The sequence below is a fragment of the Schistocerca serialis genome, chromosome 4 (genome assembly GCF_023864345.2).
Source record: "Schistocerca serialis cubense isolate TAMUIC-IGC-003099 chromosome 4, iqSchSeri2.2, whole genome shotgun sequence".
NCBI lineage: Eukaryota > Metazoa > Arthropoda > Insecta > Orthoptera > Acrididae > Schistocerca > Schistocerca serialis.
In genome coordinates, this window is record NC_064641.1 from 604,172,528 (window position 1) to 604,188,673 (window position 16,146).

The window sequence follows — 16,146 nt, forward strand, 5'->3', positions numbered from 1 at the left end:
CAAAAACTGTCCTGTCACCCTATCCCTTCTTTTAGTCATGTTGTGCCACAAATTTTGAAGATTCTTAAGAAATTTTTTACTTAAACTGAAATAATTGAGAAGGTAAAATCTCTACGTTTTTACTTAAACTTCTGAATGCAACTGTACCATCTTAAACTGCTGAATGCTTCACTTGTTTTTATCATTTCAACACTGACTTACAGAACTTTCGCTGACAAATAGAAGTCAAACTTTTCGTTTATTACCCACAATATTCAAACGCAACGCAATCTGACTGCAAATAATTAAAACAACAGAATGGCCCTGAATTAAAAGAAATACTAACAATAACACATACATTAAGTAAGTCACTTACCTCACGGAAAATCTTCATGAAGCGAACTACAGCACATACAGCAAGCAGCAACTACAGCCAGCTAAATAAAAACGTTCTAACTACTGTAGGCTCAACTACTAGGAGGCATATGGTTGGCAAAGGAAAGATTTTGTTGCAGGGAAAACAATGTATCTAGCAGATTTTACCTTAGTCATGTGACATCCAGTTCCAAAAATTATATAATCGTCAATAATTCCATTTTCCAAACATTAGCAGATACACGAATTATCATTAAACAATCCATGTCCAACAAATACTAAATCTACGTGACGGACACACGTCCAAATCGTCCGCTCGCGCTAACACTTATAACCTCCATCAGTGCTGTTAACGCTCAACTTCGAGTCCAACCTCCATCACTGCTTACTATTAACTCTCAGCTGCGAGTCCTATCAGCTACAGAGTCTTTTAGCAAGGGCGCAGAGCGCTGTCAGTGATATTAATGCAGTTTATAGCGCTGCCAACATAGAAACATATAAACAGGCTACTTACAATTTCTTGTCCCTTCAGTTCTATTGAGTACCTTCTCATTAGTTTCGTGATCTATGCATCTAATATTCAGCATATTTCGGTAGTACCACATTTCCAAAGATTCTACTCTCTTGTTGTCTAAACAGTTTATTGTCCTTGTTTTATTCCCGTACACGGCTACACTCCAGACAAATACCATCAGAAAAAACCTCCTAACACTTCAGTCTATATTCGAAGAAATTCCTCATCTGCAGAAACGTGTGTCTTGCCATTGACAGTCTAAATTTTATATCTTCTCTACTTCGTCCATCATCAGTTATTTTGCTGCCCAAACAGCGAAACTTGTATACTGCTCTAAGTGTCTCGTTTCCTAATCTAATTCCGTCATGATCACCTGATTTAATTCCACTACGATCTATTATCTTTGTTTTGCTTTTGTTGATGTTCATCTAACATCATCCTTTCAAGAAACTGTCCATTCCGTTCAGTTTCTTTTCGACGTCCCTTTTTGTCTATGGTAGAATTACAGTGTCATGGGCAAATCTAAAAGCTTTTTTCTTCTCCCTGAACTTTAATTCCCTCTACAAATTTTACTGGTTCCCTTTACTGGTTGATCAATACACAGATTGAATAACATTGGGTATAGGCTGCAACACTGCCACACTCCCTTCTCAACCACTGCTTCCCTTTCATACCCCTCCCCTGACTCTTATAACTGCAGCCTGGTTTCTGTGCGAGTTCTACATAGCCTTTCGCTCCCTGTATTTGTTTGAAATTCTTAAGAAAAGAGGAATACGCTACTTAGAAATATGGGTGATATATAGCTGGTACAAGAACCAAGTGAGAACAATAATAACAGAAAACCAAGAACGAAGTGCTCGGATCAAAATGGAAGTAAGACAGGTATGCAGTTCTTCACCCCTAGTGTAGTATTCATAGAGGAAGCGATGGCGGAAACAAGAGGAAGATTCAGGAGTAGGATTAAAATTCAGGTTTAGAGGATATTCGCTGATGACATTGGTATCCTCAGTGAAAGTGATGAAGAATTGCAGGACCCGTTGAATCGAATGGTCTGTGGAGCACATACTAAGGACTGAGATTACCGAAGAAAGATGAAAATAATTAGGCGTAGCAGAAATGAGATAAGAGGTATAATTAACATCAAAATTGGGGCTCACGAAGTAGACGAAGTAACGGAAGTCTGCTGCCTTAGAAGCAACATCGCACAAGACGGACGAAGCAAGGAGGACAAGAAATCGGACTAGAAAAGGCAAGGAGGGCATTTCTGGCCAAATCGGTCTACTGCCGTCAAACATCAGCCTTAATTTTAGGAATAAATTTCTGAGAATGTACGATGGAACACAGTGGAGGAGAGCCTTGTACCTTGGTAATTTTCAGACATTTAACTGAAGCCTACCGTAAAACAGAACTTTGATATATTTTCACATTCCATTTTTCAACGATGACATTCACTCTTTAAGTGCCGCAGTCTTATTCTGAAATCACGAAAAATATTTCTTGAGGGAAGTCATTGTCCTCAGTAGACTGTTTTTATTTTTGAAAGAAGAACTTTATGTCACGCTTTTCCGCTATTAAATAACTTCCTCTTCTTAAACGTTTTCAAGTTACTTCCGCCACAATGAAAACCTGTAATCACGTGTCTTATCTTCCACACATTAGTATGGAGAAAGCTCCATCTAACGGTACCGCTAATAATAGTTACTTATGAACGTGGTAGTAACGGACGCAATACAGATGTGAATACCGTATGCGAAATAATTAAGTGCAGCCCTTCTTCGGATTTTCATCACTGTACTAGTGTAAATAACATTAAAATCCGTTAGCGACATTTCAAATAAAACCGCACATGGCATGGTCTACGTCTAAAAATCAGTTTTATTCAAAATGCGAACTAACGGATTTTAATGTTGTTTATGCTGGCACAGCGACAAAGACCCGGATAAGAGCTGTATTTTAACATTTTACATACATAATTCACACATGTATTGTGCCATTTACCACCACGTTCATAAGGAGCCTATATTAGAGATACCATAAGACACATATGAAAATATAAGATATAAGCTTACAGTTTTTTATTATGCAGGAGGCAGTTTGAAATTACTCAAGGGGGTAAAATCAACTGATAGTGAAAAAGCATGAAATAAAAATAAAGAAGCCAACACAGGACAAAGACTTCCCTCAAAACACACCAAACACATATATACAAAATGTTACTGACGCTAAAACTACCCTCTAGAATTTTGGGTTTTCCAAATGTGAAAGCAAGTTCTAAGGTACAACGTTGTCATGTCTCTAAAACAAGTATTCTGTTGAAATTTAAAAGCACTGGAGTTGATAAAACCTTGTTAATTCTGTATTTAATCGTCTGTCTATTATATTATTATCTGACAATCAGTAACTGAGATTAAGTTAAGCAAAAGTTTGATCAAAAACCAGTTACAAGTTAAATATATTTTGAAACTGAAGCTATGGAAATTAACAAAATTTCTGTTAGCATGTTAGGTGAAAGACATTAAAGAAACTCAGTTTATTTGCTCAATGGTAAAAGACCTTGTTCTGTTTCAAGGTACGAGACTGCGCACGACCGACGAATTATGGTTCAACTGTGCACAAGTTACATAAATAGTTATAAAAATACTGTACTTAGGATTTTACTCGCCATAAAATTCTATAGCTGAAGAATTAGCAATATTCTAAATAGTATTAATATAGTGTACAGCACTTAAATGTGTAGAACATGAAATATTTACAAATGCTGCACAAAACCCAACCTGATATCTAACAGCAGCAACTCTAGAAAATTGCGGAAACTGCTTAGTGCGAACTCTAGTCTGTATTGCTTCATATGGTTAGAAAATCATTCGCTAGATTGAAGTATCAATCAGAAAACAAAATGTGTTCCTAGGTACACTATCTTCTAGGTACAACAGTCTCCACTACAGTATGAAAGTGAAACATGGGTTATGGTAAAACCAGAAAAAAGAGAATAGGAATGTCTGCGATTCGTTGGTACAGAAAGATGTTGAAAATGAAGTGGACTTATAACAAATGAAGTTCTTCAAACAATCTGAGAGGAAACGAACACATGAAAAGTATTGACCATGGAGAAATGACAGGATAAAAATACACGTACTAACGCATCAAGGAATAACGTCCATGGTATTTTAAGGAACTCTAGACGCTTAAAACTGTATGGGAAGACAAAGAGAAGAAAATACCTAAAAAATAATTGAGGTCGTTGGACGAAGTACCGCTCTGAGATGAAGAGGTTGTCACAGGGGAGGAATTCGAGCCACTCACGACACATGACACAAAAACAGCTGTTTCCCGCGCTAGCCTACAACCAGTCTTTCCCCACATCAGCACTCCCTCTTCCTGTTCTATCCTCCCCTACATATTCCTCCTCATAGCCGTGGACTGGACTCCATACTAATTACATTTACCCCATTTACAATATTTCTCAACCATCCAATTTTCTACATTCCACCTGTTCCCAAATATTACCCTTGTTGCTCCACGCCCTACCCAACCAGAACCATCCAATCTCTTCCTTCTTCACATTTCCCTCTCCTAGAGCAGATGTTTCCCAGTTATAGTACCTTGAAGTGCTTCATAGATTTATCTTAAATACCTTCTATGTTTGCGTGCCTACATGGTTAAAGTATACAATGCGTGGCAAAATGGCGCCATACAAAACCGGTGAAGAGACAGCTGTGGTGCACCACAGGCCATTCCCAAAAATGATCCTCCTTGCTCTAATGATTCCCCACACCCTTCACGACCAGAACCATTCAACCCCTCCTTTTCACATCTTCCTTTCCTAGAGCAGGGTGTGTGTGTTGTCCTTAGCATAAGTTAGTTTAAGTTAGATTAAGTAGTGTGTAAACCTGAAGAGAACTGAAGAGAAGGTGGAGGATATGCTGAATGAAGATCAGTTTGGTTTAAGAGGGGGATTGGGAACAAGACAGGCTGGCACTGAGACTCGTTATCGAAAAGCAATTACAGAAAAATAAACCAACTTATATTGCCTTCGTAGACATGGAAAAGGCATTTGATAACTTTATCTCGCAAGAGATGTTCAGAGTGGTGAGGAAAAGTGGAATAAAGTACAAAGACATCCGTGTGATACTCAGTTTCTATAAGAATGAGGTGGCAGTGATTAGGAACTGTCACCAGGAACAAGAATCAAATATTAGAAAAGGGGTAAGACAAGGATGTGCTCTCTCTCCTCTTATATTCAACGCTTACACCCAGGAAGCTATAGACCAAGTTCGAGAGGTGGGGATCAAAGTTAATGGGCAGAAGATAGACATGCTACGTTATGCAGATGATACTGCTATAGTCACGGAGACAAAAGAATATCTAGAGGAAGTCCTCAGAACAATGGAAAAAATTCTATGCAATCAGTATGGAATGAGAATAAACAAGAAAAAGACTAAAGTGATGGTACACAGTACAGGAGCAGAATATGAACCTCTGAGAATGACCATTGGAAGGTAGGAGCTGGAAGTGATAGAGGAATTTACTTACCTGGGAAGCAAAATCACAATGGATGGTAGAAGGCGGAAAGAAATTGTTAGCAGAATACAAAAGGACAAAATTCCATTTAATCGGAGAAGGAACTTACTCAACAGCAACAACATCAGACTGAAAACAAGGAAACGTATCACGAAAGGTTTCGTTTGGAGTGTGGCCCTATACGGATGTGAAACTTCGACAATTGGAAGAGAAGAGAGAAGACGGCTAGAGGCCCTGGCGATGTGGTGCTATAGAAGGATGATGAAGATCAGCTGGAGAGACAAAGTAACAAATGAAGAGGTGCTTAGAAGAGTACAGGAAACCAGATCTCTGTGGCGGCACATCCAAACAAGAGGAGACAAACTTGTAGGGCACATCCTACAACACAAAAACATCATTGGAACAATAACAGAAGGAGCTATTGAGGGAAGGAATCGGTGGGGGCGACCAAGTATATCATACACGCAACAGATCATGAATGACGTTGGATGTAACACATACGTGGAAATGAAGAGGAAGGCAGACAGAAGAGAGGAATGGCGCTCTGCTGCAAACCAACCTCAGGGTTGAATACTAAAACAAAGAAGAAGAAAGCCTAGGGGCCGATGACCTCATCAGTTTGCTCCCATAGAGCTTACCACAAATTTCCAGTTTTTTTCCTAGAGTATGTCTTTACCATTTTTAGTGCCGTGAAGCGCTTCATCAAATTTATTTTAATTACCCCTATGTTTATTCATCATTTTCGTATTATCAAAAAAATTATCTTTTTAAACATTTTTAACTTATCTGTAGTAATTAAGGCAACGATCTTGCCGCAGTGGATACACCGGTTCCCGTCAGATAACCGAAGTTCAGCGCTGTTGGGCGTGGCCGGCACTTTGATGGATGACCATCAGGGCCATCCTGAGCTGTTACCATTTTTCGGGGTGCACTCAACCTCCTGATGCCAATTGAGGAGCTACTCGACCGAATAGTAGCGGCTCCGGTCAAAGAAAACCATTGTAACGACCGGGGGAGTGGTGTGCTGACCACACGACCCTCCTATCCGCATCCTCAGATGAGGATGACACGGCGGTCGGATGGTCCCGATGGGCCACTTGTGGCCTGAAGACGGAGCGAGTGTGTGTGAGTGTGTAGAAATTAAAGTTACTGTGACTGAAGAGCTACCTGTTGCACATCTGCCACGCTACTTTCGCTTGTGAGGGGTATAGCAATAAAGAAATGCGTTTAATAAATAAAATACATATATTCGAGTGTCATATTTTTATTTTTCAGCGAAATACCAGGTGATCTGTGGTTCCAAACTGGGAAGACCCATAGACGACTCTGACATGCACTACGTACCAGAGAGCCTGCACGTACGCACGCACGCACGCACGCGCGCGCGCACACACACACACACACACACACACACACACACACACGCAGAGAGAGAGACACACACACACACACAGAGAGAGACTGAGAGAGAGAGAGAGAGAGAGAGAGAGAGAGAGAGAGAGAGACTTTTACAGCCCTGAGCGAGGTAGTACGGTGGTTAGTACACAGGGCTCGCAGTCGGGAGGGAGACGGTTCAAACCCGCGTTCCACCATTTAAATTTTCGATGGTTTCCTTAAATCGTTCCAGGCAAATGATGGGGTGGTTCCTTTGAAATAGCACGGCCGACTTCCTTTCCTGTCCTTGACACCATCGGTTCTTGTGCTCCGTCTCTAACGACCTCTATATCGACGGGACGTTAAATCCAATCTTGCTTTCTTCCTTTTACACGGTTACAGTGGCCATGTTTCATCCAAACTGCGGCGGAACGTACCAACTGACGATATTACAGTGTAAACTCTGTGGAAATATCTCTGGCACTGACTATAAGACAAGACCACAAGATGAAATCGCGAACAATTCTGCAGTAAACGTTTCTTGAGCTGTTGGCCCGTTGCTAGACTACTGACACACCTCGCTAGTGCTGTTTACGTTTACAGTACATGAAGGTCACTCAGCGAATGTAAGAACTATTTATACACCTAGATATTTCTGTTTTGAAGCTCGTTCAGACGACAAATCAGTGCACTATCGGGAACAAAGACTACAAATTTAGGTGTTATAAGACTTATTTTCCACTTCAAGTGAAAAAACTTAGAAATTAAACACATTATACGAAAAACGGTAAAATTGTAAGCTGTCATGAATTTCTGACGGTCGACAACTGCTTGAAGACGTATCAAGAAGTAATCATATGACGTTTTTAAAGAACCATTCTCGGATTCATGCTGAATGCTTTTGATAGGTAACTACGAACAACAAGCACTTCCGAAATACCGAATACTGCAATAAAGAAATAAAACAAAATATATAAAAAGAAAACTGGCTCTGTCCCATAATAAACACAATAATTCACGTCTTCATTTATACAATGAATCAACAGGTGTGGTTAGTCACGAACTATAAAATATTCCCAAGAAGATTTTTTCAGCAAAAAATTTCAAGGGGCGCTTATTTGCAGAGAAGAGAGTTGATGCAAAGATCTACAAATGCGAAATAAATGTGCTAACAATTTCTTAGCCCCAACAGCCAGCAGTAATACCGAAACCGAAACAAAGCCTGGTATTCGGGATCGTAATAAAACTATTATTCAAATTTTACGTCATCACCAAAGACTGGCAGATACAGGTTTCATAAAGCCTGTTCGCCGTATGCACGAAATTTTTAAGAAACGCAGTGATCCTGAAATCAGTACATAGCAATAGCTGGTGTGCGAATGATGTTTACAGGAATAACTAAAACAGTCACCTAAAGCATCGTAAGTCACTACGAGTAAAATAAAGAAGCAAATTATTATCATCGAAGGCGTCCCTCACATGACTCATCTAAGATATTCTTTTTGTGTAAAAGACATTCAACAGGCTGGGTATTACCTACTGAAAGATCTGTTATTCAGCTGCAAATGCCTTATTCCTGTGTGTTTTTATGTCTATTTCAAGTGCCCACCGGTTTCTTCTTTCCACATTTCGTAGATTATTGAGGAGAATTATTTACGTAAATATTTTGCTATCATTTTGCAGTAAAGTCTTTTGCATGTCTGTAGCAGATTTAAATTTATTTTCATACGGCCAGTAATTAAAAATAATTTTTTCATCAGAAAATTATAATTCTGTATTTATTACACATTACCATCCAGACCGCCTTGCGCTGTTTCCGTTTTTCGGAGTGCACTCAGCCTCGTGATGCCAATTGAGGAGTTACTCGACCGAATAGTAGCGGCTTCGGTCAAGAATACCATCATAACGACCGGGAGAGCGGTGTGCTGACCACACGCCCCTCCTGTCCGCACCCTCCGCTGAGGATGACACGGCGTTCGGATGATCCCGGTAGGCCGCTCGTGGCCTGAAGACGGAGTGCTAAATTTATTACACATTTATGTGACGGCTGCTTGTCTTGGACATCAATGTGCAATAGCCACTCTCAGATGACAGTGCCGTCACGAGCAGTATTGGGCAAATAAAGACTCTTGGGGGGCGTGGGGTGGGGGGTCGAAAACAGTGCATTCTTAGTCGTAATGCGGAAATGGAGCGATTTATCTGACGTCCGAAAGAGCATGATCATTAATTTTCGGGGCAACGCTGCATGTGTTTTGGAAACGGCTAATCATGTAAACCGTTCGTGTGCCACCGTGGTTGTAGAATACCATGTGTGACAAAATGGGGCCATACAAAAGCTGCGCCGAGCCAACTGTGGTGCACCATGACCATAGATGACAGGGCTGAACGACGATTGTGTACGGGCGAACAGACGTACAACTATTGAGCAACTGATCGCCCGGATGAAGAAAGGGACTATCAACACCGTCTCCTCAACGACCGTTCAGCTTACGTTGCTGCTTGGAGGTCCGCAGCGTGCGCCTGGCTCATGCACCCATGCTGATTGCTGTTCGTCAGCCACGAAGGGTGGCATAAGGACTCCAGTACCGCGACTGGACGTCCTCCGAATGGCGATAGGTGGCTTTTCTATTTTATGCTCCAGCGGACTGAAAGTAAACACCCCGCAACAGGCGTCGGAAGCGTCCAGGCTGCAGGAGGGAATGTTTTAGTGGTATTCCGTGGACGATATTGTCATTCTTGAAGGCACAATGGATCAACGCATGCATGCATATATCCTTGGGGATCATGTCCACCGCTACAAGCAGTCTGTCTTTCCTCGACACCATGGCATCTACCAGCAGGACAATGCAGCGTGTCAGACAGCTTGTGGTGCACGTGCGCGGTTCGGAGAGCACTAGGATGAGTTTGCCGTACTCCCCTGGCCAACAAATTTGCCGAATTTAAATCCAATCGAGAATTTGTGGGGCCATCTCGATCGGGTTCTCCGCTCCATGGATCCTCAGTCGAGGAACCTAGAGCATCTAAGCACAGCCCTGGAGTCAGCAAGGCTCCACATCCCTGTCTGTGCGATCCAGAACCACAATGATTGTCTTCCTGCACGTCCCGTAACGGGCCATGCTGTAAAAGGTGGCTATTCAGGCTTTTGACGTGTGGTTACGTTAATGTCACTGGATTGCGTAATTTCCATTTGATAACAGATACTGACTTTAAATAAAAGTAAAATGAAAAGAACTTGCCACTAGCAAGATTACAACCTTAAAGTTCACAGCCAATATACAGTCAGCCATGGGAGATTCTGTCTTCTAATGTTCAAAGGCGATTTTCCCAACTTTTTAGAGTAGTGCGCCATACTGAACTGAATTGTCGGTTAAAAGCTCATATTTACGCTCACAGGCGAAAAATCTGTACATTCTATTGCCTGAACAAAGTGAGAACACAAACAGAGAGTATAAAAAATCCGGAAACAACACAAATAAATTGTAATTCTTCAGGCTTTCGTGGCGAAGCGTTGTCATGTTGATTAATCGAGTTTCTGCCGGTTATTCACGTCTTTCCTGCACGATATTTCAACTGCGTGACTCGCGGTCTTCTTCAGGTGCTGTCCGATATTGTATTCGTTTTCACAAGCCTTGGAAACAATACATTATTCCGACATTGGAAAACATCGTGAGCATAGAAATTGCAACAACCTGCGGACAAAACATGGCGCTTCGCAGGGTAGCCGTGCGGTCTAGGGCGTCTTGCCATGGTTGGCGCGGCTCTCCCCGTCTGAGGTTCGAGTCCTCCCTCGGGCATGGGTGTGTGTGTGTTGATCTTAGCGTAAGTTAGTTTAAGTTAGATTAAGTAGTGTGTAAGACTAGGGACTTATGACCTCTGCAATTTGGTCTCATAGAACTTACCACAAATTTCCAATTTTTTTTCGGAAACATGGCATCGCGCTGATCAGCCAAACACGTGCGACATCACCTACGACCACTCTTTCTCTGTATAAGGGCTCTCTAGTAATTATGAACTTGAGCAAAGCGCTCTCATTTTCAGATATTACGTTGCATGGCATCATGCATGGAAAAGAAGCACGAAAATGGTCTGGTGTGCCTGTGCGCTATTTGTTGATCCCCTCACTCCAGGCCCATGTATCGATCGTAAAAAGTAGGCACCATTCGGAACACTTCGTGTCAACTGTTGTCTGTTTCGGAGTGCTGCCATCCTCGTCGAACCCAAAGTTGTGAGAATACAATTGCCTGACGAACTGGTGTTCTGTTGTCTGAGTGACTGAATGATTGATCAGTACCAGCAATTGTGCTTACATTCCGTAATGCGTAGAAATATGAGACACGATCACAAATGCTTACTAAATGTTCTGATAGTCACTTTTCTTCCACTCACGGCATTGCATTACATCAGCCTTAATTTAATTTCATGTTCCTTGCTACAAATATGCAAGGCACTTGAAGTAGACAGTCTCTATAAGGCGCATTCGCGAATCTACGTTCCTTCCATTTGAAATTTATACTATAGCAGCTGATCGATACGAGGCACACACGCCGGTGAGTTTTCAGCACTGGAAGACAAACAACAAAACATTCCGCCTGTCATATCTTTTAATCCCGCAGTGGCCACGATACTTACCCTTCTGCCGCTGAGGTAAGAGACCGACTTTACTGAACTCACAGCCGAATTTGACATTTTAAATTAAAATTAATATCTGAAAATCTCCCTATCTCTGTAAGTATTTTCGTTTGTCACCAAGCATCTTAAAAGCTGTTGACGTTAGCTGACACATTTGGACTCATTAAATATATTCGCTGTTTCTAATATGGACAACCATCAACAATAGAATGGAATGGCTCAGATGGCTCTAAGCACTATGTGACTTAAAATCTGAGGTCATCAGTCCCCTAGACTTAGACCTACTTAAACCGAACTAACCTAAGGACATTACACACGTCCACGCCCGAGGCAGGATTCGAACCTGCGACCGTAGCAGCAGTGCGGTTCCGGACTGAAGCACCTAGAACCGCTCGCCCCCAGCGGCCGGCTAGAATGGAATGACGATAGTGCAAATTGGTACCGGACCCACATTTCCCGCTTATCGCGAACGGTCGGCTTACCATTTGGCTATCTGTAAATGACTCACGGCCCCGGTCAAACTTCCATATGTCTTCAAACACGCTTCAACTACCCGTACTCGTCGTCCAAATATACAAATAGATAATGGATGTACGAGTACAGTTAGGAAGCGCATGGTTGACGACATATGGAAGTTTGCGTCTAGCCGTCAGCAATGAACGGATAGGCAAATGGTAAGGCGACCGCTCGCCATAAGCGTGAAATGTGGGTTCGAGTCCCGGTCCGGGACCAATTTCCACTGTCGTCATTCCTTTATACAGTTGATGATTGTCCACATTCGCAATAGCGAATACATTTAATACATTTCACAAGGGCTGTAGTCGCTGCAGTACCTGTTCCTTTGGACATGCATTCATGTCCAAAGGTACTTTGTATCGTAATTCAGGCACTGCAGTATAGTATTTTTGGATCTGGCTGTTAATTGTTAGATGCATATTATTGCAAAATATGGCTGAGAATAGCGGGCCGCATGAATAATACATTCGGGTCGCATTGCAGTTTGATGACCAGTGGTCTACACCATAAAGAAAAGGTGACGTCTTGTCTTCCTCTGCCGGTACGCGCTACTGATGCGGCAACGCTGGAGCTGAAACGAATCTTCATTTTCAGTCGTACTTGTTACAATCTCTGTTATACTGTTACAATGTGCGTGTTTGACGGCTTAGAAATAAGAAGTTGTGGCTCAAGCTTGATGCAAGAGAAGTAAAAAAAAAAAAAGTTTTCAATGCCCGGTAGTACCAAGGTAGGTAATGAATGGAACCCAAATGGCAAACCTGGATTTGCTGGAGGAAACGGGGAAGGTGGGCTCTGTATGCAAGATGCCAATTCTAGGAATGTGCTCGATAGTTTAGAGTCTTTTTCAGATACGCTTGAGAGCAGACAACGAAGGAATTCCAAGATGTGCTCGCTAGGATAATCACGGATTCTTATAGCCCTTACATAAGTGTAAGTAAAATGCTGAGGGAACGTAAATGGGAATCTTTGGAAAAAGAGACACCATTCTTGCAAAATCTTCCTTGGTAAACATAGAAAAGTAATACATGAGGTAGAGTACAGAACAGGTCATCTGTTTCCATCCTGTAGTTATCATGTGAATAAGACAAGAGAGATTAGGGCACATACGGAAGCAAACATTTTCCCACTCGTAGAGGAATGGAATAGAAAAGGCAGTGGCTAGAAACACTCGAAAATAAAATTTAGTTTGTCTTGCGGTGTATGTCTGTAGACGTCGATCAATTGCTCTTACAGTACTACGCAGTTTGAAAAGCGAAACATCGGTTTAGGGGCTAAACCACAAACAGCAGGACTAGTTACAGAAGTTTGTAAGCCACCTACTGTTTTTTGTAATGATCTGAGTACATGGAAATATATATTCAGAAAAATGCCTTGAATATGTTCCCTTTACACAAAGCTTCGACCCGAGAAACAATTTTCAACCCTGTCTGACCACATTTCACAAACATATTCGAGAGTAGGGAGTGATTACTTTGCACAACAACAGAAATGGTGCATAAATGAATGTTTGAATGAAATTCAAGATCACTGTTACTTCCAGAAAATTTCACAACTGACTCAGAGAATTGATCATCCTTGTTGGTTAATCAAAACAATGAGCATGTGCGGCTCCGTTTGATAGCCTAACACCTTTCCAAACAAAACCTGAAACTTAAAGATGTATAACATTAACATTGAATTTAACCTGATAAGCAGCAAGTTGCCTCTGAGTCTCCATACATCCACTCACCTTCTAAGCTGCAAAGCGCACAAAGAACAGAAAAAAGATTTCTGCTGACTGTGGTTTTGAAAAAAGTTATGCCGTTTGCAGTTTTGCTGACAAACGTTCCCGCGGAAGGCAGAATTGTGACTAAAGTTCGTGCTTGAAATTAAGTGCAGATTGGAAAATTAATGCAAAGGTTGGTAGGCACTAACATTTCTTGATGTGAATTTCGTAAGTGTCGTGGGAATTAAAATAAATTGTAGAAGCTTTAGATTTATAATTATTAAGACTCATTCCATAACTATTAATACACGAAAAATAATAGTGTTCCGGACGTGGACCCTGTGGCGTACAGGACATCCATGTAAGAAAGAGATGAACAAAGAAAAATTCTAGATACGACCAAAAGTTCTACATTTCAATAAACGTGAGTGCGATGTGGTCAGTGCGCTGCAGTAAGGATCAACTGTTGAAAAACCGATGCTGTACCGGGCGCTTCGTTCTTAAACTTTATTTATTTTATTGTTAGTCTGTTGACATTCAAGTAAATAAGTCACGCCTTTCGAAGAACAGAAACAGTGAGAAAAGAAGAAGGAAGTGTAAATTATATGATTAATTATAACAGAAACATGCGTGTTCAAAAGAATGTACCAAAAGAGTTTGCTATAGGAAGTGATGTAGGCTATCAGAAATATTCTTGTGGCATAACGAATCAAGCCCATGGTTCGACATTGACCGAAATTTTTCATATTTGGAATATCTCAGTTCTACAGTGAATTCTGGTGTGAAAGCGAACTGAGTCTACTGAAGAGGGTGGCGGACCATCTTGTAAATAACGTTCACTTGGGTGAAATGACACCGACGTTCACGATGACTGTAGTTCCAGGACAAATATGTGCCATTGTCACGTCAATCAGACAGCGAAGATTCGTTTTATACTTAAAACTACATTAATGTGGTTAAGAGTTGTGTAAAATGGTGTTTTGTGGTGTACAATTATGTGAGTCTAAGGCCGTATGGGAAAGTGAACTAACTACATGAGGGTTTGCTACGCCGGTATCTAGAAAATAGCGTATGAATTATGTCATGTTTGCAATCGATTATTATAGTCGTTGCATGCTGTGAACCTCAGGATCGTTGCTGCATCACTTTTGCATATGAAATGTTCGAAACACCATCGTATGGAATGTACAACTGTTGTCAAACTTTATTTAATTTCTATGTATGTTGTGTTCGTTTCGTGAAGATGCAAATGCAGAATACTGTAGATTTACATAAGGAAAACTTCAATCTTCTGAAGAATCCAGTGAAAATATGAGTGTAAATCAGACGAAAGACAGTCAAAATAGGCAGAGTCAGAAAACAGATGTTCGATGTGGCGGAAATGAAAAGTGACAATTTCTTCAGCTCTAACACTTTAACGTCAGTTTTAAGAAACAGGAAAAACGTTTATGGACTAACTGTAGTTTGGGTACCAAAAAAGAATCCCAATGTAATACAGTTTTATGTATACTCCCAATGACTATGTAGAATACTATAACATGAGCCTCTCTAAACGAGTTAGAGTTCTGTCAGCTGAACTTCACAACATTGCCCTGAACCTCACGTATCCTAGAGGAAGGAAAACCTTGAGTTAATGCTGCGCTTTAACCCCTATTCACCACAGTTTTTACGAGAAGTTGCCAGCTGCTACATACATAGCTAGAAATTCCAGTGAAGATGTGTTGTCCAGAGATGAATGAGATTTCCTAAAACTCTATTTCAGATGTATAAGACATTGTCTCTTAACAGCACATAACATTTTGCTTAAATCAGTGAAAAAAGACTATTGTACAGGTAACGACTGCGATGAGAGAATAAGTTGTTGAATTTTTATTGTAGCTGCTTGTAATGACCATGCATTCATGAGTTCGTTTTCTTTAAGAATCCAACAAAAAACATTTAACATATGTTAGGAATCTGTTGAACGTCATTTACTTCTCGCAGTATATCAAATGATTTTTTTCCCCATCGTTGAACTTCACAGTTGAATATCTCAAAACATACAATTTTACATTGGTTCACTCTTGCATAGGACGTTCCTGTTGTCGTCACTTTTATTTCATTCATATTGTTTTATTTACGCAACTTATATTCTTTTTGTGTTTATACGTTATGAAAAATGTCAACATTTTTCACGAAAAAGGCATTGTTTCCCGAACTCAGGCATTTTTAATCATTATTCTACATTTTATAATTGTCATGCTTACTCTTTATCTTGATCTTCTTTTTTCTACGTATTTTGACTTTAGATTTTTACTTGTCGTGTTGATTTTATTTCCAACCTGTACTGAGTTTTACCGAGTTGCCGTGGTATCCATCGCATTCTCTTGTTTTTTCCTTGAGTGATGAGCAAAGGTATTGTTTTGAGTTAGTCATTGTTTCTTCCTTTCATTTGTTGTAATTGCTGGTAGCCTCTACAGGCTTAACGGCTTATTTCTTTAGAAAATCGCACTCGTCTTCAGTCAACCAGCCGTCGATGGTTTGTTAGATAATT